The sequence below is a fragment of the Armigeres subalbatus genome, unplaced genomic scaffold (genome assembly GCF_024139115.2).
Source record: "Armigeres subalbatus isolate Guangzhou_Male unplaced genomic scaffold, GZ_Asu_2 Contig739, whole genome shotgun sequence".
Taxonomy (NCBI): Eukaryota; Metazoa; Arthropoda; class Insecta; order Diptera; family Culicidae; genus Armigeres; species Armigeres subalbatus.
In genome coordinates, this window is record NW_026943522.1 from 181,060 (window position 1) to 205,502 (window position 24,443).

General features: G+C 36.6%; 1 long non-coding RNA gene and 1 pseudogene across 1 annotated transcript; both read left to right on the top strand.

Moving 5' to 3' along the window:
- Positions 1-24,443, top strand: part of LOC134204603 (uncharacterized) — a 204,653-nt pseudogene that overhangs the window by 179,830 nt on the left and 380 nt on the right.
- LOC134204602 (uncharacterized) lies at positions 6,492-7,121 on the top strand. The gene is made up of 3 exons (XR_009977900.1): positions 6,492-6,588; positions 6,684-6,753; positions 6,815-7,121. It is a non-coding gene; the product is annotated as an uncharacterized LOC134204602 (long non-coding RNA).

A 24,443-nucleotide genomic window follows, 5' to 3' on the forward strand; every position in this document is an offset into this window, starting at 1 on the left:
GGGCCCCTGAAAATGTATGTATCATATTTTGGTGAACATCCCTAATCTAGAAGCGATTCTATGGATTTTATCATCATTTGTAAAAAGGTAGGGGAGAACGGTCCAAAATGCACCCCTGGGGCAAAATGGCCTCACTCATAAAATCACTCATATAATCTGTTTTAGTACATTTATGAACGAATATTACCATTACAATTCATAATTAGTTATCCATCCTTAAGCTACATTAAAAAAATAGCAAAATCCTTTCATATTCACTCAAATTTAACGATTTGCTATTTTTCCACCACATCCGTAAGAATGTAGTTCAATCCATTAAGAAAAAACAAACAACCATGCGTTCACCATCATTTTACATGCAATTGAGTCATTTTAGACCACCATTCGGGCGTTTTTTTATAGGCCTATTTTTATAACATTTTTTAAATGCGTTATAAAGTCATGAAAACCTTAGTGTTTTGAATAGGAGATCATTGTGAAATGTAGCTGGGTTTGTAAATTTGGCACCTATACGTTGAAATATGGGCGAAAACATCGAAAAAGCTTAAGGGGTGCATTTTGGGGACCGTTCTCCCCTATTTATGTAACCAGCTAAAGAAAGATTTTTTATTCGACATCTTTTGTTTGTTAGTTTATCCAACAAGACTTGCCAATGCGGTGAACCTGTTTCCGAAAAAGAACATGCCCTCCGACATTTTGAAACATTCATGATACTAACGCTGCTTAGCATTTTCATGGCGAAACGAAATATGAAATTTTTTATGGATTTGAAACGAAACGAGAAATAGATTAATTGTCCATGCCCATATAGCACGTGTGAAGATTAGGGGGGGGGGGGTGTATGGTCTAATGTCCACGGTGCACACAAATTTTTGAAAATATGTATGAGCAATTGACCACCCTGGGCTGGGATTCCGCTATATTTTATTGAATAGTTTTTTGCCTTGTACTATTACAATGAATATTTTTAAAGCTGGGTAATAATTGGTTCGCGACCAATACGTTTTAGTAAAATAAAAAGTAGGCTATTAGTCGTTAATTTACCACGACACGATTTCACGGTGTCAGGCCATTTGGCTGAATACCATTTGGCCGAATTCCATTTGGCCGAGTGCCGTTTGGCCGAACGGGTCGTTTGGCCGAATGCCGTTTGGCCGAATAGTTCAAAAAGTTGACCTCAGATTACGAATAGTGAAGAGTGAGAAATGAGAAGTAGGAAGAGAGAAGAGAGAAGTGAAAAGTGAGAAGAGGGAATGAACTGAGAACTGAAAACAGAGAACTTCTTCCTTCTTTCTTCGTCCTTCGTCCTTTTGCCTTCTTCTTTCTTACTTTTCCTTTCTTCTTTCTTCCTTCTCCTTTCTTCTTTTTATTCCTTGTACTTTCTTACTTCTTCTTAGTTGTTTCTTCCTCCTTCTCCCCTCTTCCTTCTTTTTATTTCTTCCTTCTTCCTTTTTTCATTCTTCAATTTTTCCTTCTTCCTCTTCCCTTCTCTCTTTCTTTCTTATTTCGTGTTTGTCTTCCTTCCTCCTTTTCGCTGATTCCTTCCTGCATCCTTCTTCTTCTTTCTTCCTTTTTCCTTCTTCCGTCTTCCTTCTCCCTTCTTCATTCTTACTTTTTCCTTCTTCTTTCTTCCTTCTTCCTTTTTCCTTTTCCCTTCTTTCTTCTTCCTTATTCCTTCTTCTTTCTTCCTTCTTCCTTGAAATATTTATCCAACCTTCTTCCTTCTTCCTTCTTTTTTCTTATTTCTTCCTTCTCTTTTCTTCCTTTTTGCTTCTTTCTTCTTCTTTCTTCCTTCTTCCTTCTTCCCTCTTCCTTCTTCTTTCTTCCTTCTCCCTTTCTCCTTCTTCCTTCTTCTTTCTTCCTTCTTCCTTTTTCCTTCTTCCTTCTCCCTTCTTCCTTCTTCCTTCTTCATTCTTCATTCTTCATTATTCCTTCTTACTTCTTCCTTCTTCCTTCTTCCTTCTTCCATCTTCCTTCTTCTTTCTTCTTTCTACCTTCTTCCTTCTACCTTCTTCCTTCTTCCTTCTTCCTTTTTCCTTCTTTCTTCTTCCTTCTTCCTTCTTTCTTCTTCCTTCTCCCGTCTTCCCTCTTCCCTCTTCCTTCTTCCCTTCTTCCCTCTTCCTTCTTCCTTCTTCTGCCTTCTTCTTCATTCTGCCTTCTTCTTCATTCTTTCTTCTTCTTCTTTCTTCCTTCTTTCCTCTTCCTTTTTCTTCTTGTTTGTTTATTCTTCATTCAAAGATGATATTGCTTCGCATTGCTTGCTACTCGCTGTATCACTTATCACCTTGCACCAAATATCTTCCTTCTTGTCAATAACTTCACACTACTAATTTCTCATTTGTCACTTCTCACTTTCTGCTTCCCACTACAAAGATTTCTTACCTCTCATTAATCATTACTCACACACTTAATACATTTTGGCATTCGGCCAAATGACCCTAAACCGATTTCACTCGGATTTTATTTTCGATTCAGGTGGCGTACACTAATTACCTAAGCAAATTTTCTGGGTTTTTCAACACCCCCTCCCCCCATGTAAGATTTTTCACATACAGATATTTGTTCATTTATATGGAGCGTAAGAAAATGGCAGACCCCCCGCCCCCTCTAGGTGCTTACGTAATTAGTGTACGACCCCTAAGTATCAATTGTTGAGTTAATTTCTTCGCCGAATTCATTCGAATCCAGTCCGTACTATATAATTTTCTTCAGCACTCTTTAAAACGTTAGATTTGTTACAATTATTGTTCTACTATCCCAGTTAAATGTTCTTGAACTGCTTCAATCGGTTGTTCTACCATGCAGGTTTATGAGCAGTTCCTATACAGTTCCTATGCATAGCGTCATGAATAGCGATGGCACTGGTAATAATCTCAGTGAAGAAACCGACAGCATCATCCCCGTTGTGGAATGATTTGATAATGCTCCAATCGGCAGCGAGCAATATTATATTAGGCGCTATTTTCGTCAAGTAGGGTTACGGCGGGTATTTTCGCTTGCGTTCTCAGGGTGTCTACTCATCTGTAAAAATAAATTTCCCTGATTTTTCCAGGTGTTTTACATTAATTTCCAGGCAAAAACAAACGTACCATATATAGATTTTAGCAGCAAAATAATCAATTCAAAAAAGTAAATATTGCGAAAAAATTTATTTTAAGAATATTTTGGTGGCTTCACAAAAACAATGTTGTAAATTACTTAAGAAATTCCTCCAGGAATTCCTTCGCAAGTTCACCCAGAAATTGCTTCAGCCATTCAATCAAAATTCCTTCAGGAATCACATAGGAAATTCCTCCAGGTATTCCTTTGAAAATCTCTCCATAGATTCCATCGGAAAATCCTCCGGATTTTAAGAATTGCTTCAGAACTTACTCCAGGATTTAATTTGAAAATTTCTTTGCTAAAACTTTAGAAAACATCTCAAGGAATTGTTTCGGAAATTCCTTTAGAGATGCATTTAGCGATTCCTTTACAATGTTTTTAAATTCCTTTAGGTGTTTGTTCGAAAATGTCTTGTGAAAATCCTTCGGAAATACCTTTATAAAATACTTTGCAGATTTCTTCAGATATTCCTCTGATTTTTTTTATGAATTTCTTTGGAAACTTTTTTTTAAAAGAAACTTAAGAAAACTTCTTAAGGAAATGTACCGGAAATATGTTTTGGAATTTCTTCAGGAAATCCTTCAGAACTTCTTACGAAAACTCCTTCAGGAAATGTGTTCATGCAAAAATATGAGATTGCTGGGTCCATGACGTTATGCATAAGGACGTTAGGCAAATACCTTCTTTATGTCGTGTGCTGTTTTTGGGGCATTTTATGCTTAACATCCTTTATGCCTAACGTACTCATACCTAACGACCTGTTCGCGTGACCAACATCTAGTTTGTTCTAGTTTGTGGCCAACACCTAGTTAGCTCGGACATAGCAGCCAAGGTACCGGTACTAAAAGTGTCAAATGGCCAAATTATAGCTTATTCAGATTACGCCATTTATGATCATAAAAATCATGATAAACAACAACCTGATGCCATCCCTATACATTAAATTTTCTTTCTCCCCTTTAACACGATATTTTATTCGATACATAATCTAATCGTAATCTGAATAGGCTATTAAGCTTATTGAAGCATATTTTGGCAGAATAATTTCAATGGTTTCAGCGCCACTAGCGTTCTATTACTGCTTTATTGTAAAAACCTTCGGAAAATGCTTCGGATATTTTTTTAAACTCATTTGGATTTTTTAGGAACTCATTCAGAAGTATCTTGAGGAAAACTTTAGAAAACACCTGGAGGTGTTTTTCCGGATATTTTGCTTTTAAGAATTCTTTGGAAATACTTCGAGAATACCTTTAGAAACACCTTTGAAAAATCCATTCGGGAATCCTTCGGCTATTCTTTCAAGAATTCCTTTAGCAAAAATCCTTCATAGATTACTCTACACTTTTTTAAAAAATCTCTTCAGGTTCCCTTTCGGGAATTTCTTTTAAAAAAACATACAAAAAATCGTCCGGAAATTCGTTTTGAAATTCCTCCGGGAATTCTATTAGGTTTTTATTTTTCAAAAGTCTCCAGAAATAATTTAGAAAATTGCTAATCGTTCTTATGGTCTACGTCTCCGTTCTTATGGTCTATACGTCTCCGAATTTCTCTGCTGGTATCATTTTCGGCAGTCACCAGTGAGCCCAAGTACACAAATTCTTCTACCACCTCGATTTCGTCACCACCGATGCCAACTCGCGGTGGGTGGCTCACATTGTCTTCTCTTGAACCTCTTCCTATCGTGTACTTCGTCTTCGACGTGTTGATGACTAGTCCGATCCGCTTGGCTTCCCTCTTCAGTCTGATGTAGGCTTCCTCCATTCCTTCCTTCCTCCATCTCAAAGTTACGTGCCATAATATCTTTGTTTTCTTTAGAAGATGGCAAAACGTTTTTTGCGGAACAACGATCCATTAACGTTCACTACATTTTCAATAGATTTGATTGGTAATTCAAATACTCTTAAGGATTTTTTCATCTTTTGAGCGAATTTCACTCATGGTCACCGGGGATTGAAACTTCCCTGATTATGTCAAGATTTCTCTGATAATTCCAGGTATTTTCCAGGTGGGGAGAAATTCCCTGACAATTCCAGGTTTTCCAGGTGTTCCAGGTAGTAGACACCCTGGTTCTTATTATCGTCAAAACCCAATAAAAGATACACTTTTTTTTGGTTGTTTCCTACTTGAAACAACAGAAAGACACTTTTTCCATCTATGTGCGGGACCAGGACCGTATGACCAAAACCGTTTTAACTGGTTTCCCTGACATAGGAAGGAAATCCGGAAGATGATGCTCAAACCAAAACGGAACGATGACCACGCGCTTTACCTACTTATATAAAAATGAAGTGAACACCTCGATGTCTCTCCAAAATATGTCGAAAAATATATCCAAAAAAACAAATCGAAATGTCTTCCCCATCTCCTCGTTAGAGCAACTTGAAGAAATCACAGTTCTACATGCTTCCGTATCCGTATATCAAAACACCACATATTTTTTGCTATTTGAGGACCCAAATAAATTCAATATGAATTCAAACATAAATTCAATGCATATTACTATTTTGTTTTTTTTTTTGCAATTTTCAATAGATCATTTGTAGTTTAGTATTTTTCTACACCTAACCTTATTCAATAAAAGGTTATAGTGATGAATGTTACGCTTTGAAATATTTATCCAACTCGTTACACGGAAAATAAAAAAAAATAATCCTGAAAATTTAACAATTGCAATAAGTCAGTATTGAATAGGAATTTTCAAATTTTAATGCCCGAATAGAAAGCAAAATATTAATTGTGAACTAAAACAAAAAATTGGGTTGTAGAGGCTTAATTATAGAATCCATTTGTACTTTGCGTGAAGTTTGCTCATGTGTGCATTAATAAACATCATAAGTTAAATTAATAGATTTTCGCCAACAAAAATGTTTAGAACTTTTACAGCGAACGAAAAAAAATCTATTGCAGTTTATTTTCCCGCATAAATAAAAACCATCTGTATTACTGTAATTATGATTCATATGAATCAAGCTATATGGTTACTAAACATATTATAATCGACTTAACATGTGATTGTGACTTTGTCTAGAACAAATACCATACACCATTTTAAATCTGCAACACCATATACAATAATGTCACAACATATTATTTCTTTACATTTTCTTATAATCCATTTTTGATTTTCTTTAGGAAGAAAATGATAATCAATTGTGACTAGTCATCAACAGATATAGTAACAATACTAAATGTAGCTATGATATAGTCCTGTATCCTTTGAAGCTAATTTATTTTCATTGTGATTCCACACATACAGTTAAAAACCATATGGTTGAATGATAAAATTATAGCAAGCGTTCTTTTTCTGTAATAAGTGTGCGTAAATATCTCAGACGTATCTATAGTTATAGTCCATATATGGACAGACGTAGGTACTACGGTCATGTTTTGTTTAGAACTGAAGATTGCGGGTTGCCTCAACCAGACAGTTTCTACGATAGTGATCTGTTGTGCAATATTTTATTTTATTTGTTGCATCACCAAATGGTAAGTATATAATCAAATTCATCCATGCAGTATAAATTAAATGTTTATAGTTAAAAATTGTTGATCTTGATGTTCTTTGCTTGTTTTTTTTACAGGGATCGAATGGATGCGTTTCTCCAGGTACCAAAATGGTATCCCTTCACGTCGCAAATTCCGCAAGCGGCAGTAAGCTGATGTTTGCGTTTTTTCCATGTAACTGATTAAGAATTTCCCCGTCAAATTGAAGGCTACCTCCAAGTGCTGGTCGTGCTTGGCCACTGCGCGACCAACCAGGTCAGTAAAGTTGTGCAAGTTCGAGGCAAAAAGTTTTCGTTGAACGAATTTGGTGGACGTGGATATTAACCCGTCAAAGTGCTTGTATATCCCGGGCCGCTGTACCTTTGGATGGTGAGCGGTGCTGTCCAAGTATACCGAGAAAACTGCCGGGTCTTCCACCGTAGAAACCAGATTTTGAACTTCCGGCAACCTATAGGACAATAACTGTTGCTATCGTTCATTTCCAAATAAAAACACGGAAATAATTTAAAAAAAGTCTTGGGAAAAGTCTAGAAAAGTACTATGATTTATACATATGATTTTCTTAATAAAACATAATTATCATGCAACATATTTGTCGTGTTTCATTAAATTACTGAAAAAATACCGCTAGCTGTTTTTGGCAATTGAAGATAAGAGAAACGGCCCGTCGATTTTTTTCATGTATCTTTCTAACATATCCACATTACATACCATACTGTTTTATCGGAGAAAAAAGATTATAGCAAGACCATATCACGTATTGTGCAGCGATAAAAAATGTATTGGAAAATGCCCTTTTTTGTACAGTGATTATACTTCACCGCCTATTACCCACATGGTTGATTAGCCAAACACAATATAACATACTGTATGAACCATTTATGATGCGCTCAGTTTATCATACTTATAAATAGCAATCTAAATAGCAGAAGTAACGTTATTTATGGTCAGGAATGATCTTGGAGATGGTCCAATTATGGTTCATAATTATGCGGGATGTAAGCCCCTCTTCATGGCACAGTTTAGACGGTCTAATGAAAAAAGCGTTAAAATTAGTTTTGGCCAAATTTCGTATTATTCCGAACATTGTGTATGTGGTCTTAGAAAACAGAGGACATAATTTTGAAAGTTATGATAGTACGAGGAGCCTTTGGTGCGACACTATTGTAACCGTTTAGTTACATATCACCTAGATTTTATTTCCATTTTTGTGACTCCTTTCGAAACGTGTTTATTTTTATGTAAATTGTTTAAAATTAGTAGGACCCCAGGTAGAGGTGGCTGACAAGCTAATAACATAAATATAAGAAATACTGATGTGATATCAGGTTTTGTTATTTTATGTTATTCACTAATAACACTAAATAGCATCGCAACGCAAGAACAGATTGTCTTGTGATAGCAAAATTGGTTATTCCTATGTTATTGTAGGGCAGAGCAGGACAAATAAAGAACAATTCCGCAATCATAACACATTTTGTTATTCATTTACCATTTGGAACTTCAGCATATTAAAAAAAACTGATTTAGATATTTTCTTTTTGCAAATATTTTGCTATTGGTTTGTTATTATAATGGCAAAATCAGGTATGTTGTAATGAGCCTTTTGCTCGAACAATGTATGTTATTATTTTTGCTATTTTAGCAACTACATCAAACAAATGAATATCAGAATTTGCTGTTCAGTTATTTATTTATTTTTTCTTATTTTTCTTATACCCGGGATTAGTCAAAAAGATGTTAATAGAAAAAAGTGTTAATGTAAACCTTGTTAATGCAAAAATTGTTAATTGTGAAAACTGTTAATTGTTGAAATTGTTAAAACTTTGTAGTGTCTCAGTTAAAAGTAAGGTGAAAGTGAACGATATATTGTGCCCCAATATAGGGGCACAAGGGGCCCTCCTTAGTCGTGCGATAAGACGCGCAGCTACAAAGCAAGACCATGCTGAGGGTGGCTGGCCCCATATAGTTCGTTCAGGACCCTTTGTTCGCTTTCAATTCACTTGATAAACGACCTTATGCAGTACGATCGACAGAGTCAACGGTAGCGTTGTATCTTGGTCTAATCACCAAGTATAATTCCGGCACCGTTCCATCAGAGCGAGCCCTTCTCGACGTGGCCAATACGATCTCGTCCGTGGTACGTCGATTGCGTCAAAGAAAGGCACGCCGAGGCTACGATTGATAGCATCCCAGTGAGTGGCAAGCCGCCATCTCGACCGATAAAAGACAACCAAGTCATCGCCCACGAACTTTCCTGCCGCTGCGAGCGTTCGCCAACATCTTCCAGTCACATCACCGGTACAACGGAAAACCACAAAACCGCCCAACTGCAATAGCCCAATAAAGTAGATTCCTACAAACTTGCTTCAAATAAACTGCCATAATCCCTTTGCACAAAATTACAATACAGAGTTTCTACACCCGTTGTTCCGCGTAGCCCCTCCGAATTACTCAGTAGCATGCCCTGCGACACAGTTCAGGGGCCTGATGGTACTGAGTTTTTTCCCGGGAGCTATTGATAAACCATGAGGCTTGAGAGCAAGCCCGTAAGTATGACCTTTGTAAATAATCTCTCTACGGAAATTGAAAGTCGTCGACAAGTGGATGCCATATATTTTGATTTTTCGAAGGCGTTCGACAAGGTCCCTCATGATCTCGCAATAGCCAAATTCCGACACCTTGGATTACCCGAATGGCTCACTGGATGGCTACAGTCTTATCTGAGTGGAAGAAAGGCGTTTGTCAACATAAATGGATCACGTTCTCGCACTATTGCCATCACATCAGGCGCCCCTCAAGGCAGCGTTCTGGGACCTTTGTTGTTCATTCTCTTCGTGAACGATTTGTGCTACCGTTTAAAATCGCATCTGTTGCTCTATGCCGATGATCTCAAAATTTACAAAGTAATCTCATCGTATCTTGACTGCTATGCCCTTCAAGCTGATATTGACGAGCTTCAGCTATGGTGCATCGAAAATGGAATGGAACTGAACGTTGGCAAATGTAAGGTTATTTCGTTTTCACGCCGCCAATTTCAAACTGAGTTTGAATCTTGCGTCAACTCGGTTGCCCTGGATCGAGTTCAAACTATCCGTGATTTGGGTGTAATTATAGACAATAAACTTAGATTCAATGAGCACGTTAGTACGACAACAGCAAAAGCATTCGCGGCACTGGGATTTATTCGTCGCAACATATACGGTTTCACGGATGTTCACGCTCTGAAGGCTTTATACTGCTCGATCGTTCGTAGCATAATGGAATACGCAGTGTGTGTATGGTCACCCCATCACACAACTCAAATCATTCGTATGGAGAGGGTTCAACGCAGCTTCGTACAATACGCACTTCGACAGCTTCCATGGAACGACCCATCTAATCTTCCAGACTATTGCAACCGTTGCAGATTAATCGATTTAGAAACATTAGATTTGAGACGAAAAAAACTTGCTAGACTTTTCATGTTTGATCTCATCGTGAATAACGTAGATAGCCCTTCACTCTTGAGAAACATCAATTTTTATGCACCTTCTCGTCAGCTCCGCGTGAGAGACTTTTTCCTTGTTAGAAGACATAGAACTACCTACGGTTATAACAACCCACTTGACAATTGTGTTAGACTTTTTAATAATGTTAGTGATGTTTTTGATTTTAATGTGTCAAAGTCCGTGTTTAAAAGTAGAATTAGAAACTTAGTATAGAAATCAGTCTGTGGAATTTATAAATTCAAGACGAAGACAAGAATAAATAAATAAGATAGTCTCACAATCTTTATGACAACATACAATATACCGCAGGAAATGCTGTTTCCGCCATAATTTCAGTTAATAAAAACAATTTTCAGAAATATTACCGTGCTTTCTTTGACACATGAGGATCTATTCAAAAACGCTAATGTGAAAAACGATATTGCATTGAAATCATAGACTCTTTGAGGTCCCTCTTGTTTTGACACGATGCTCAGAGGCTCCATAATATGTCGCGTTACCCTAAGGGAATAGACATCAAAAAGATTTCTATATCTTTTTCCACTTCAATAAAACCGCAAACGATCGCGTATATAAACTGTTTATGATTTTTCGCGATTCCACGTTTCAACAGGACTGTTAACCCTCATTTTCGCTCATGCTGAACAATAATTTATTCATAAATTTGATTACCAAATACGACTTGAGTGAGGAAAGCACTTGCCTTTACTCTATATCTTATACCACTCTCATACATAACACCTTCTCCCTTTCCCTTCAACTTTCTGCAGGACTATGGCGAATGTCGAGGCATCCCAACTATTTCGGCGAGATTGTTATTTGGTGGGGAATCTTCGTTATCTCGCTAAACGTTATCGATGGCATCGAGTGGGTGGCAATTATGTCGCCAATATTCACAACTCTCATCATCCTGTTCCTGTCGGGGATTCCGGTGCGAGAGCGGTCGGCGGACGAGAAGTATCGAGAGTAAGTTTCGATTGAATTATATGGAAATTTTCATTTTTACGGCCGAATATGTATCATGATTTGAAGCAAACGAACGGAAATAGATTTCTTTCATTCATGTTTGCTAATATGGGTGCTCCCTTGTAGTGATAAAATTAGATTATATTCTCTCTATATGTAAAATGTATGTTTGTTTTACAGATTACTTTATTTTTCATTAATTTAAAGTTGATGGCCCATAAGCCTTAAAAATGTATTATATATTAAGTTTATTCTGCCCAATTTTGTTGTTTCTACAAACCATCGTTAATAGAAGGTCTGGTCTGGAAGGCCAAAAAAGCTTGAGTTTCCTAAGTTGAAACTTATGGTTGGGTATTTTTTCGGTTCCATTAAAGATTTATGTCATGTATTTTTTTGAACCCACCATATCCCATCCAAAACAACCAAACCAAGTTGTTTTTTCGATGACCTCTCACTTCTCACATGAGACTTATTCTGCGTATCCTACACTCTCAACTTATCTCACAGAATTGGGTGAATTTCACGGAAAATTCAACACCAGAACCGTTCGGTAATTATTTCATAGATTTTCTGTGTTCGCTCTGAAAAGTTTTTATCTTGGTTTCCATTTTTGGTCGGTTTTATGGATCGATGTTATGCGCTAAGTTTGGGTTTTCTGTCTGACTGCAGTGATTAAGCTTCGGAGAACAGCGCGTTTCAACTGCATTATTGGATTCCTGGATAACCGATCAGCCACAAACGGCCACCCGGCAGAAGTTTGTCGACCGTTGAAGATAATCGTGATCTTTTTCTGCGTCCCGCTTTTTTTATATTCTCTCCAGTTTTTACCTTTAAACAAGTTTTAATGTATTTCTTCAAGTGTGTTTTACATTTGCCTATTATTTGATGTTATGGATAGGGGAAGAGGCCCTAAAACGCCCCCCCGGGGCAAAACGACTTTCGGGTATTTACTTATATTTACCATGTTTGAGATAGCCTTAAAAAAACTAAACGTGAAATTATGTAGGTTAGGCGAAAAAAGTGACAAAATAATAGATAGGGGAAGAGACCCCAAAACGCCCACCGCCACCCCCCCCTTTCCCAGGGCAAAACTTTGTGGTTTCCCTCATATTTACCGTCAATAAGAAGGCCGTAACAAAAATAAATCTAAAATTATGTAGGTTAGGCGAAAAAAGTTTCAAGATAGTGTATAGGAAGGTCGGAAAAACCTAAAATTTCCACATTTTGAAGAAACATCTAACATTTTGGCGAGGCGAAACGCCCTAGTGTCAATAACCTACAAAGTACTTGCTTCTCCACGGACTATCCATACTAGAATGCTGATTCGCCGACGCGTGGTACTTTGTTCCCTAGGAGCTGCCAGCTAAAAGGCGTTTGCCTCATGAGTTTTCCGACAACAGAATATCATCACTTTTTTGAAATGTGAATATTATCAATACGATTGAGATTTTTGACAACTTTTGAATGGCATCAACTAGCTATCTTGTTTAACTGTTGCATAATGTAAAAATACCCATGAATAGCGTTACTAATGAGACAATAAAGCAGTGTTTGCTTAGCTAGGGCATATTGCCCCCCCTTACCCTAGGAATGCAGGAAAACTGAAATTTTCCACATTTTGATGAAACATCTAACATTTCGGCGAGGCAAAACGCCCCAGTGGAACTATCCTACAATGTACTTGCGTCTCCACGCACTCTCCATACCAGAATGCTGATGTGCCGACGCATGGTACGTTGTTCCCTAAGAGCTGCCTGCTAAAAGGCGTTTTGCCTCATGAGTTTTCCGGCAACGAAATATCACCACTTTTTTGAAATGTGAATATGATCAGGGGAAGGAGGGGCAATATGCCCTAGCTAAGCATAGACTGCTTTTATGCCTTAGCTATAACGATTTTCATGGGTGTTTCTACCTTAGACAACAGTTAAACAATATAGCTAGCTGATGCCATATTAAAATTAGAAAAAATCTCAATCATATTGATAATATTCACATTTCAAAAGAGTGGTGATATTTCGTTGCCGGAAAACTCATGAGGCAAAACGCCTTTTAGCTGGCAGCTCCTAGGGAACAAAGCACCATGCGTCGGCACATCAGCATTCTGGTATGGATAGTGCGTGGAGACGCGAGTACATTGTAGGATAGTACCACTACACTGCCAAAAATATCTATATAAGATATATGTGTCGCTGTTATAAATTTTTGCAATAGCTCCACCCTAATATAATCGATATAGAACCACACATAAATTAGATAATTGCTAATTCGAGACCACACATAAAGTTTATTTGGATATGTATTTTATTAGTAGTTCGCGTGGAGAATGGTTATGTGTCATATGGTTATGTATCATAAGTTAAATCTATGGATTTTTGCCAATAAATATGTGTGGATTTTTAGTAGTGTAGGGCGTTTTGCCTCGCTGAAATGTTAGATGTTTCATCAAAATGTGGAAAATTTCAGTTTTTCCTACATTCCTATCTATTATTTTGACACTTTTTTCGCCTAACGTACATAATTTCACCTCTAGTTTTATTAAGGCTATCTCAAACATAGTAAATATAAGTGAATACCCGAAAGTCGTTTTGCCCCGGGGGGGCGTTTTGGGGCCTCTTCCCCCAATATGATTGAGATTTTTTTCTAATTTTAATATGGCATCAGCTAGCTATAGGGGAAGGGGGGGCAATATGCCCTAGCTAAGCAAACATTGCTCTATTGTCTTATTTGTAACGCTATTCATGGGTATTTTTACATTATGCATCAGTTAAACAAGATAGCTAGTTGATGCCATTCAAAAATTGTCAAAAATCTCAATCATATTGATAATATTCACATTTCAAAAAAGTGATGATATTCTGTTGTCGGAAAACTCATGAGGCAAACGCCTTTTAGCTGGCAGCTCCTAGGGAACAAAGTACCACGCGTCGGCGAATCAGCATTCTAGTATGGATAGTCCGTGGAGAAGCAAGTACTTTGTAGGTTATTGACACTAGGGCGTTTTGCCTCGCCAAAATGTTAGATGTTTCTTCAAAATGTGGAAATTTTCGGTTTTCCGACCTTCCCAGGCACTATTTTGAAACTTTCTTCGCCTATCCTACATAATTTGAGATCTAGTTTTGTTACGGACATCTCAATGACGGTAAATATGAGGGAAACCACAAAAGGCGTTGTGCATCGGGGGGCGTTTTGGGGCCTCTTCCCCTATTGTTTAACTGTTGCGTGAGGTAGAAACACCCATGAAAATCGTTATAGCTAAGGCATAAAAGCAGTCTATGCTTAGCTAGGGCATATTGCCCCTCCTTCCCCTAATGTGATTTTCGTTTGAGGTGAAATAATGCGTGTTGTTTAGTCAACGGTCCGGACTAGAAGAGGGGCGAACACTGGTTCGCATTGTTTATTAGGCATTCACTTTATATCGATTTACATATATACTTACCCCCCTTGAGAAGAAATATAACGAATTTGATATTATTCTAAGAAGACCATACATAACGCAACAATTCAGGGATTGAGCTTATCATTTCATTATCATTTAGTATTCAGCCAATAACTCATTCCAGAACCGGAATTCCGAAAAGAGTTGTATGGCGGACTTCTAGCGCTGTTTTCCCTCTACAACTTTGTCTAAGGGAACGTTGCTCTATGTCTAATATTTACAGCGTGAAACGCTAGTATCACTGAATATACTAAATGATAATAAGTGTTACTCTTTTAGGAATTCCGCTTCTGGAATGAGTTATTGGCAGAATACTAAATAATAATCAAATGATAATTTCAATCCCTGCGCAACATAATATACTAAATGTGGTACATAAACCGTATTCAGAACATTTTCGACATTCTCTATAATTTCAATCATAGTCACAAATATTTTCAAATTAAACTTCAGTATAGCAAACTTTTCGCTATAAATCTCATTTTCAATTAGCCATTCGGCTCTCCTTGTTGCGCATGTAATTGTTATCGACATTTGCATCGCATTACAGATATTCTTGCATAAATATACCAATTACTATCAGATGAGCTCATATAAATTGTTTTGTAGATTTGGCGCTCGAATACATCGCAACGACATTCAGACTTATCTACTCTTCTCCAACTCAACATTTTTATGTCACTTTTACTATTTTTATCAAATCCTGTTATTCTCGAGCCAGTTAGATTCAAACGGGTCCTCAATAACCTTAATAACTTCCTTGACCTTGAAAATGTACAACCACAAGGTTTACGTTTCCCTGATTCAATTATAATAACTCTTCCTCAAACTAAAACTCCGTAAAATGCTTCAATCAAATCAGTTTCTTAGCTTAAAAACGAAACAATCACAAACTTAATAAATAGGATGCGACCGTGATGTCGGAGAAAAAATTATCATTGATTAGACGGTTTATTTGTTAAGTGATCTGCATATGGCTTTGTGGATATTCATGAGAGGAAAGAAAGTGCTTCGGGTTACCATTCCGTGGAGGTAATTCGGTACGGCGAGCAGACGGTTCGGTCGGATCAGTGACTATTTCCTCTTCTACGTTCCTTAATGGGCATCCATCCTATGTCTGCTCTAGCTGTGCTAAGAACGTTTCTTTCTAGTAGTCCTTTTTTCTTTCGTGCCGGCAGTGCACGTTCACTGGATGGCCGATATGTCAGGTCTGTTACGAGTCCCACTCCACATCAGGACTGCGATAGGGCGCTTTTGGTGGCACACAGTCGCTTTGGTAGTCCAACATAGCCCACCGCCCACCACATCCTAGGCAAGTTCAACAACTCGTAGTGACCTGGTTGATAACTAACATTTCATCGAATGAAGCTCGAATTTCTGAATCCCTACATATTTCTATTTTATTTGTACTGTAAGCAAAACAAACAAAATTGATTGTTTAATACATATAATCTAATTTAATCAATGTACTTCGTTCAGTTACGTGTGCTGTTCTAAGTGAGACGTCTGTTTCTCTGTGCTAACTTTCACTTACTCAGAGACTGAGTAAAATTGTATTGCCATCTTTTTTTCCCACATAAATTTTACTCAGTTTCCGTCAAAAGCGGACTACTCATGCTATGTAACTATGAAACTAGTAAAATTACCAGACAGCCTGTCTTGGTACAGTGATCACCACGTCACTATCCAAGCCGTTCCTGGGTGACGTTAGGCAGAATAACAGCGATTTCACAATGTTTGTTCTCTCATATGGCCTCTGTTAATCTTCAGTTTCTATTCATTTCACACTTGCTGCTCGCTTGCGGTGTCAATCGAATCATTCTTCATTACTTTCATCTACTCCCTTTCGCTGAGTAGTATAATTATCACCGAAAAAGCCAATAAATTAATTTCGATAAAGTCCGTGATCAAAGCTTTCTAATTAAAGAATTATTATTATTATTTATTCAGACTAAGGCCAAGTGGCCTGTGCGGTATAAGAGTCTTCTCATTCGGCTCGGTCCATGGCTACGTCGCCAACCACGCAGTCTACGGAGGGTCCGCAAGTCATCTTCCACCTGATCGATCCACCTTGCCCGCTGCGCACCTCGCCTTCTTGTGCCCCTAATTAAAGAATGTTGGCCAAATTTGGCATAATTAGTTACAGAAAACCCCTGACAATAATAAGACAAAACCTGCCAAAGCCGTAATTTCCCTACTAACGATTGGCTACCATCAACGAAAGTAGCCTCTTAAGTCATAACTTGAGGCGAGATGAATTTTGATCAAAGTAAAACCTAATTGCTTGGTGATGGCGATTGTTTTCCGTCGGTAGTAAGAATCACGAGCACGATTCAGAGAAAGACTTATAGTTTTAGTAGATAGTCATCCATGCGAAAATATGTTTGCAGCTTCTCCGTTTGACGCGCGCTCGTGATTCTACATATATACAGAAAAACGATGATTCAACTCATCCATAGTTTTGGTGCTGAAGATAGCGCGCGCGTTTTCTTATAATCAATAAAGATGGCTCATTAGTCCCGCCTCTTTGTTGTCCGGTATGGCTGCAAATAGTTAACCGTCACACACTTACCAAAGGGCGTGGCTAAAGGTTCAACTTTATTGATTACAAGAACTCTTCCGCGCGCCAGCCATTTCGTTCAAGATGTCGCGGAGAGCAGACCATGTACACCTTCGGCATCGGCGGAGCTCCTACCGGAAATTTTAGTCCCGGCAATGCACAGTGATTTCTCCATACAAAAGTTGGCAAAACCTCTAACAGGTTCCTAAATGATCGTTTTTGATTTATTTACATAACTTTGGGTCTAATAACCTTTGCTGGATCATTTGTTAGTCCTGCATGTTTTAGGAGTGGAGAAAAGAGGGAGGTACGTACACTGTGTTTCGAATCTAGCAGCGGAGGGCGATTTTCAAAATGGTCAACTTTGACAAGCTGTAACGTTCCGATGACCGATTAGCTGAAATTTTGCATGAACTACAAATATGTTGAAATTGTTATATACTACGTTTGAATATTTTCGACCCACTAGTCAAAAAATTACACTCTAGTTTAAATTGTTCAAATTAACAGCAGTTTTCATAAGAAATTTATTAAAGCTTTTAGTGGAATATCTGCACTTTTCAGGAGACGAGCTGCTACTATCCCATTTAATTTCACCACTTGTTTGTAACTTTTCAGATACGTATTTGACCTCAACAGTAAGGCGTTTTCAGTATCTCGTACTACGTCTTATGCAGTTAGCAGTTTTATTTTGATATGCTGACCAATTCAAATGACTCATTCCACAATTATTATTACTATTTTCACTTAGTGTCTCTACATCAAGTTGATAACATTTCAATCATTTTTTCCAGATATTTCCAAAACAATACTTCTATTATTTTGATTGATTTGATTTTTAGTGTTTCAAAATATTGGATGTTTAGTTTAGTTTAGCTATTAGGTATACTGACGTTATACATATAGCCAACATGAGACAGCCAACATGAGACAAATATTATGACGAATATAGATAAAGGATAAAGCATAAGATAATGATTTTAGAATTAGATAACTTATGGATGTTCATTATGTATTATTATGTAAGTGAAAAGTTATGTAAGTTGATGTAAGTTGTTATGTAAGTAACTGAGATAAAAGGTTCCTTAAATTTTCTAATTACAGATTGAAGATTTTCTCTGAAATTTAATTGTATTCGCGAAATCATTAGGTATTTTATATGACTTCTCAAGGTTTTCTCCCAGAAAAATATCGAAAGGATTTTACAAACGAATTCCTTAAGAAATTTCTAATGGAATATCCGAAGAAATTTCTAAAAGAATTCTTAGAGGAATTCCGAGGATTGCTCAGATGAGTTTTCAAAGGAAGAAATGGATTTTCCAAAGATTTTCCTAAAACAATATCCATAGGTTTTCCTTAAGAATTCCTTCAGAAATTTTCATAAGGTATTTCGGAAGGAATTTCCAAAATATCAAGAATTCGTGAAGGAATTTCGAACGGAATTTCGAAAATAAATTCGTGAGAATTTGAGACATTCTTAAATTTCTGGAAAATTTCTTTGGACATGCTAAGATTATTTTTCGAGCATTTCTTCAGAAAATTCTAAAGAAATTACTTAGAAGATATATCATAAATTCCTTTGGATATTCTTCTAGATATTCTTTGAAAATTCGAAGAAGAATTATAAGAAATTCTCAAATTCTTTTGAATTAGAAATACTTTTAGAAAATCCTTCGGAATTCCTTCAGGAATACCTACGGAAATTTAATTAAAAATATTCGGAATTTTTAGAAGAAATCCTCAAATTTTTATTTGGAAATACTGCTGGAATTGCTCTAGTAAAAGTTTCTCTTCAAAAATTTCTCAAGAAAGCCTTCCTTGAATTTCTCATAATTTCCGGAAGCAACTTCATCAAGGAAGTCTTTCGAAAGTTCTTTTCCGGCCATTCGTCTGGATTTCTTTAGCAACTTTTCCAAAAATCTTTTAGACCTTCGGAATTCCTTCAGGATAATCTTTGATCATTCATTCGGGAATATCTTCAGAAAATCATTAGAAACTCTTCCACAAATCTTTCGGTTATTTCATGAGGAAATTCCTTCGAAAATTTCTTCAGAAATTTCATTCAAAATTCCTGCTAGTGTCAGTAACTTCTTCGAAAATTTCTTTAGGATTTCTATCTCATTTTTATTAATTTCCGGAAGAATTTTTCAACTAAATTTTCCGGAGTAATTTCTAATATATTTCGGAAGAAATTAAAACTTTAAGCCAAAAAATCTTAAATATCGGATTGCAGTCCTTCCAACATCATATGTCATCGGATATTCTCAAGTTTTTCTTGGGAATTTTATTTACCTTCTTCAAAATTTTGATCGAGGTGATATTTATGAATTTACCTAAATGTTCGTTCGTTAAATCCTCCAGACATTTTTCGTAAAAAATACCCAGGAATTGATTCGTTAGTCATCCAGCATACCTTCAAAATTCCTTCAGAAATTCTATCATAAGTTTTTCGTAATTCATCGGAATTCGTCCAGTGACTCATTACAAATTCCTCAAAGAATTTCTTCGAAAATCTTTCGCAGAAACTCTAGAAATACCCTCAGAAATTCCTTTGAAAATACCACCTAAGAATTTTTTTCAGAAGGTCGTTTAGCAATACTTTCAGAAATTCCTCCAGGTCTTCTTCTTATTGGCTTACATCCTCACTGAATCATTGTTGCCTCGCAGCTTAATGTTCATTGAGTACTTCTAAAGCTATTGGTTTTTAAGCCAAATGCTCAGATCAAAAACTTCAACGATTAGCGACCATCTCAATTACAGGTGCAATGAGCAGTACACCATCAAGTGTACTAAATGATTTACTGCCACTTAAAATAAATCACCGAATTCGGTAAATTTTACGAAATCTCATCAAGAACTGTTCGTGAATAATTTTACTGATATTCGTGATTTTGACAGTTCAACAATGGAAACATTACCGAAAATCTGAAGATAATTACCGAACAGTTCTGCTGTTGAGATTTTCGGTAAAAATCTAATACGGTGAAAATTAGCTTATATACTGCTTCCTCTGCATCAACTTGACAATTAGAAGCTGAAAAGAGTGCTTTAAGACATAAGATCCAAAACCTCTTAGAGGTGACCTTAAGGGTCATCTTAGCATTCTAAAAACTTCAGTATAAACTCCCTAGTACAAAACAATGAAGACTGAATGGAGAAAAGTACAATTTCAAACGACTGTTCAAATAATTGATCCTGGGCGCAATACATGGTTAAATAGAGGACCGAAACTTCGCTCAGGATCAATTACGGATCAGTTACTGGCCCTGAGATAGACATATCGATTCCATGGGAGTTGCCATCCCTATTCTCAGCGGAAGTTCACGCAATTCTAGAGTGTTCTGTAATATGTTAGCGTAGAAATTACAGACACTCACATATATACTGTCCGACAGCCAAGTTTTGAATGTCTAATAAAGTCGGCCATGCACTTCAAAACAAGTTTGGGAATGCATTCAGTCCTCCAAAACTTCTTGTCGCAGCCAAGTCAATCTATACTGGATTTTAAGGACACTGTGGAATAGATGGAACAGAAAAGCCGATATGCTGGGAGACTCGGATCATCAAGTCTTTACAGGACCGTAACCTTTTGCAGCTTGTCAACTTCTTCTCTTAGTATGGACCTGAAGGTATAGGAATCCATGAAAATTAAAACCAATTTTAGGAACCCAACCAATGCCAGGCAATCGAAAGCTATATCACTCAAAATGTTTCCATGACTCGCAACATTTTAGTTTTAAAAAGAGACCTAAGCACTTTTACGGATCTCATTATAGGTCATTGTCCGAGCCGATGTCATTTGGAAGCTTGTGAAGCTTCAAAATGATCTATATCGCTTCTGTTACATAGAAAAGAAGATTCGGAGCATCTGGTATGCAATTTTTTATCAAGCTGAAAGTTCTTCACAAGGGCTAGAACCACTTGAGGTCGTAGAACAAATCACAATTCTGGTGCATTTCATTCGAAAGCTGAGCCGTGTTGGAGAAGATGTTAGTCAAATAATGGCACTCACCTCCAATACTGATACGCCATATTGATCTAGAAAAAGAATACATTAACCCCATTCCAAACACTGCGCAAAAAGTGGATAATGTGCTTCCCCCCTTCCAGGTTTTATTTCGATACCTATAAATCTCGATATGTTCCTTCTTTGTTGGACGAATGAACGAATATACATGAGGTTCGGACCTTTTGTCCGAATGTCTTTTGCCGAATGATTGAAACATATCTTAGATTGTGAGTAAAGACAAATGAGGTAATGGAAAGTACGTAGTGAGAATTACATAAAGTGTAAAGCGAGAAGTGAGGAATGAGACATTTTCATCTCATAATTGGAAGTGAAGTAGTGACAAGTGAGAAGTGAAGTGAAAATGAAAACTGAAGAGTGAGAAGGTGCAAGTGAGGAGAGAAAAGAAGATAAAAATTGTGATATTTTTCTTTATTATTCTTCTTCCTTATTCCTTCTACCTCTTTCTCTGTTTCTTATTCCTTCTTCCTTCTTCTCCTTTTCCTCCTTCTTTTCTTTCTTCATCTTTCTTTTTATTTTTCCAACCTTTTTTCCTTCTTCTTTTTTCATCTTCCTTCTTCCTTTATCTTTCTTCTTTTTCTCTTCCTTCTTTTCTCCCTCCTTTTTCCTTCCTTCTTTTTTCATTTTCCTACCGCTTCCTTGTTCTTTCTTCCATCATATACTTCCTTCATCTTTCTCTTATTTCTTCTAGCTTATTTCTTCTTCCTCTACCCTTCTTCAATTTTCCTTCCTTCTCTTCTTTTCCTTCTTTCATCTTCTTTCATATTTTTCCATATTTCTTAATCTTTTACTTCTCCTTCTGTCATTATCTTACTTCCTTCTTCTTCTTTCTTCTATCTTCCTCCTTTTCTATCTTCTTCCTTCTTCCTTCTTATCTCCCTTCTTTCTTCTTTCTTCTCTTATCCTACTTCTTCGTTCACTTCTAGACATTACGCTTCTTACTTTCCAATTATCATCTCACTTCTCACCCTTCTGCTGTTTTCCTCATACCTCTCTTACTTCTCATTTCTAAACTATCACTCACGTCTCACGACTTGCGTCTAACTTTCCATATCTCTTTCTCCATTACTTACAAATCATTTATCACTTCTCATTACTCATTTTTCTCAACTCTGTGAGTACAGAGTCACGATATCATACTTCTAAGTTTTATGATCACTATTCACTTCTCCTTCACTTAATAAAGAAACTAGTTTTAACTATTCGGTCAAACGGTGTTCGGCAAAATACACTTTGGGCATTCCTTGGAAAGCCATTCCGTAACTTAATAGAATGTTTGAATAAAATTTCTTTTAAAACAGGTTTTAGAGAAAAATCTAGAAGATTTTGAGAGATTCCCCTGTCCGGGCCCTCATTCCTTAGAAAACCTTTGGTTTATACTTGCTCGTTGTGTTATAAAAGGTAAACGATTCGAAAACATAAATATGATAAAATTTCGTTTTGTTTTCGTATTTTGAAACCACTTTTGAAAAATATTCTGTCGAAAAAAACATATTTTTGAAGTAATTCTGATATATTGACCGTACTGTTATCTCAAAATACATTATCATGTATTTTTAAGATGTTTATGCTAAAATATTACCAAATATTGATGAAATACTAAATGGGCAATTTTTATTTCGCACCTTTTTTCGTGATTTTCTTCATCGTTATGCAAATGGTCAACATTAGTATCAATGTAATGCAATGGAAAGTTGTGAAACAGTTGAGCTTACACCATGAACTGAAATTACCGTCAGCCGTTCATCAACAGAAAATATAAATTAAAACTTGGTTGTGTTTTTTATTTCGATCAGTGCACTCATCACAATTGAAGGTCAAGGTAATATGGATTTTCAATTTACCCATTACCAGGTAAGTGGAAAACTACTCCTTAAAAGTCGAAACCACTTTTACAAATTTCAAGGATTGATTGAAATAATGCGTAGTAGTGTTCAAAAATCGATTTTGTTCCACAACGCCCATTTCATTGTGACTCATGTTCTGGATGACCTCCGAAATTTTTATCAGATTTGGGTAAAAACTTAGCACAAGAGCATAATCGATTCTTTCAACTTTGCGCGGATAGTATCCATATAGCCAAATTTCCCTTATCATGAGAAAATCAAAAAATTTCGGCATCAAATTGTTTTCCGACGAGTCACAGATCAATTATATTCGAGAGCGACCTGATTCCTGAATATAATACCTGGTTTACAGTTCCTGTTTGAGTGATAAACTGCCTACTTTTCCATACCAATGAAATGAGGTGCTTTTGACCATTATGCAGGTTGTTTGTCGAGCTATGAAATTGGAACGATAAAATAGAACCCAATTGTTCTATAGAAATATGATTTATTGGCAAGAATGATCTTATGAAGTAAATTAGACTGTATAAATTTGGTACAGGTTTATCATATTAAGCCCATTTTCGTTACTGAAAAAATAGCGTGTGTAACACGTTAAAACTCGATTTTCAGCACTCGTAGTATTTATTTAACTCGCAACCTCGTTGGATAAACATACAACTCGTGCTGAAAAATCATCTTTTGCAACTAGTTGCACAAACTAATATTTTAACACGTTTTATAGAATAAATGCTTATTTGTATATTCCTATTAAAAACTTATTCAGGCACATCGCGCAGAACCTGTTTACATTCACCTTATTGAGTATTGGTGGCCGAGCCTTGTTCACATTCTAATAAAAGTGATTGTATCGAGATCGGTTTAACATAACTGCTCGAAAACAGGCTATTTTCACTACATACCTTTTATGCACCCACACATACACAAATACACATTTACAAACACGGTATATGCCAAAACACACGATCAGACCGATTCAACTACTCGAGCTGAGTCGAATTGTATTTGAGTTTGTATCCACAACACTTCTAACGGAAAATAGGTTCTGGTGTCAAATGAGAACCTTTCAGTAAAACTTAGTTATAGAAACGGCTAAACATCGAATCAATGACCGGGCGCAGATTTGCGCAAGTCGTCAATGTGATATCCTAAAACGGCAAAAATGCTACAAAATGTTATATGAACGACCATTTTAGCCCTTTCCTTCGTAGTTAAAAATCAAATTGAATTTTATTATTAATTTCCATATTTTTCTATGGGACAAGAAAAAACACATCAAAACAGCTCAACTTAGAAAGATCCTGGTAATCCCATTTTTCATCCAATATTTTTGAAATTTTTCTGATGATTCTCGAAGTATTATGAAGTCGGAAAATAGAAATAATTGGTATACTTGAAAAAATTTTATTGGGTTTTCATCGCGAAATCACTGTGCAATGGTGTGCGTCGCGCGGTCGTCTTGTATGAATAGGGAATACGGCTCTGGCAGGTTTTGTTCTATTATTGTTGA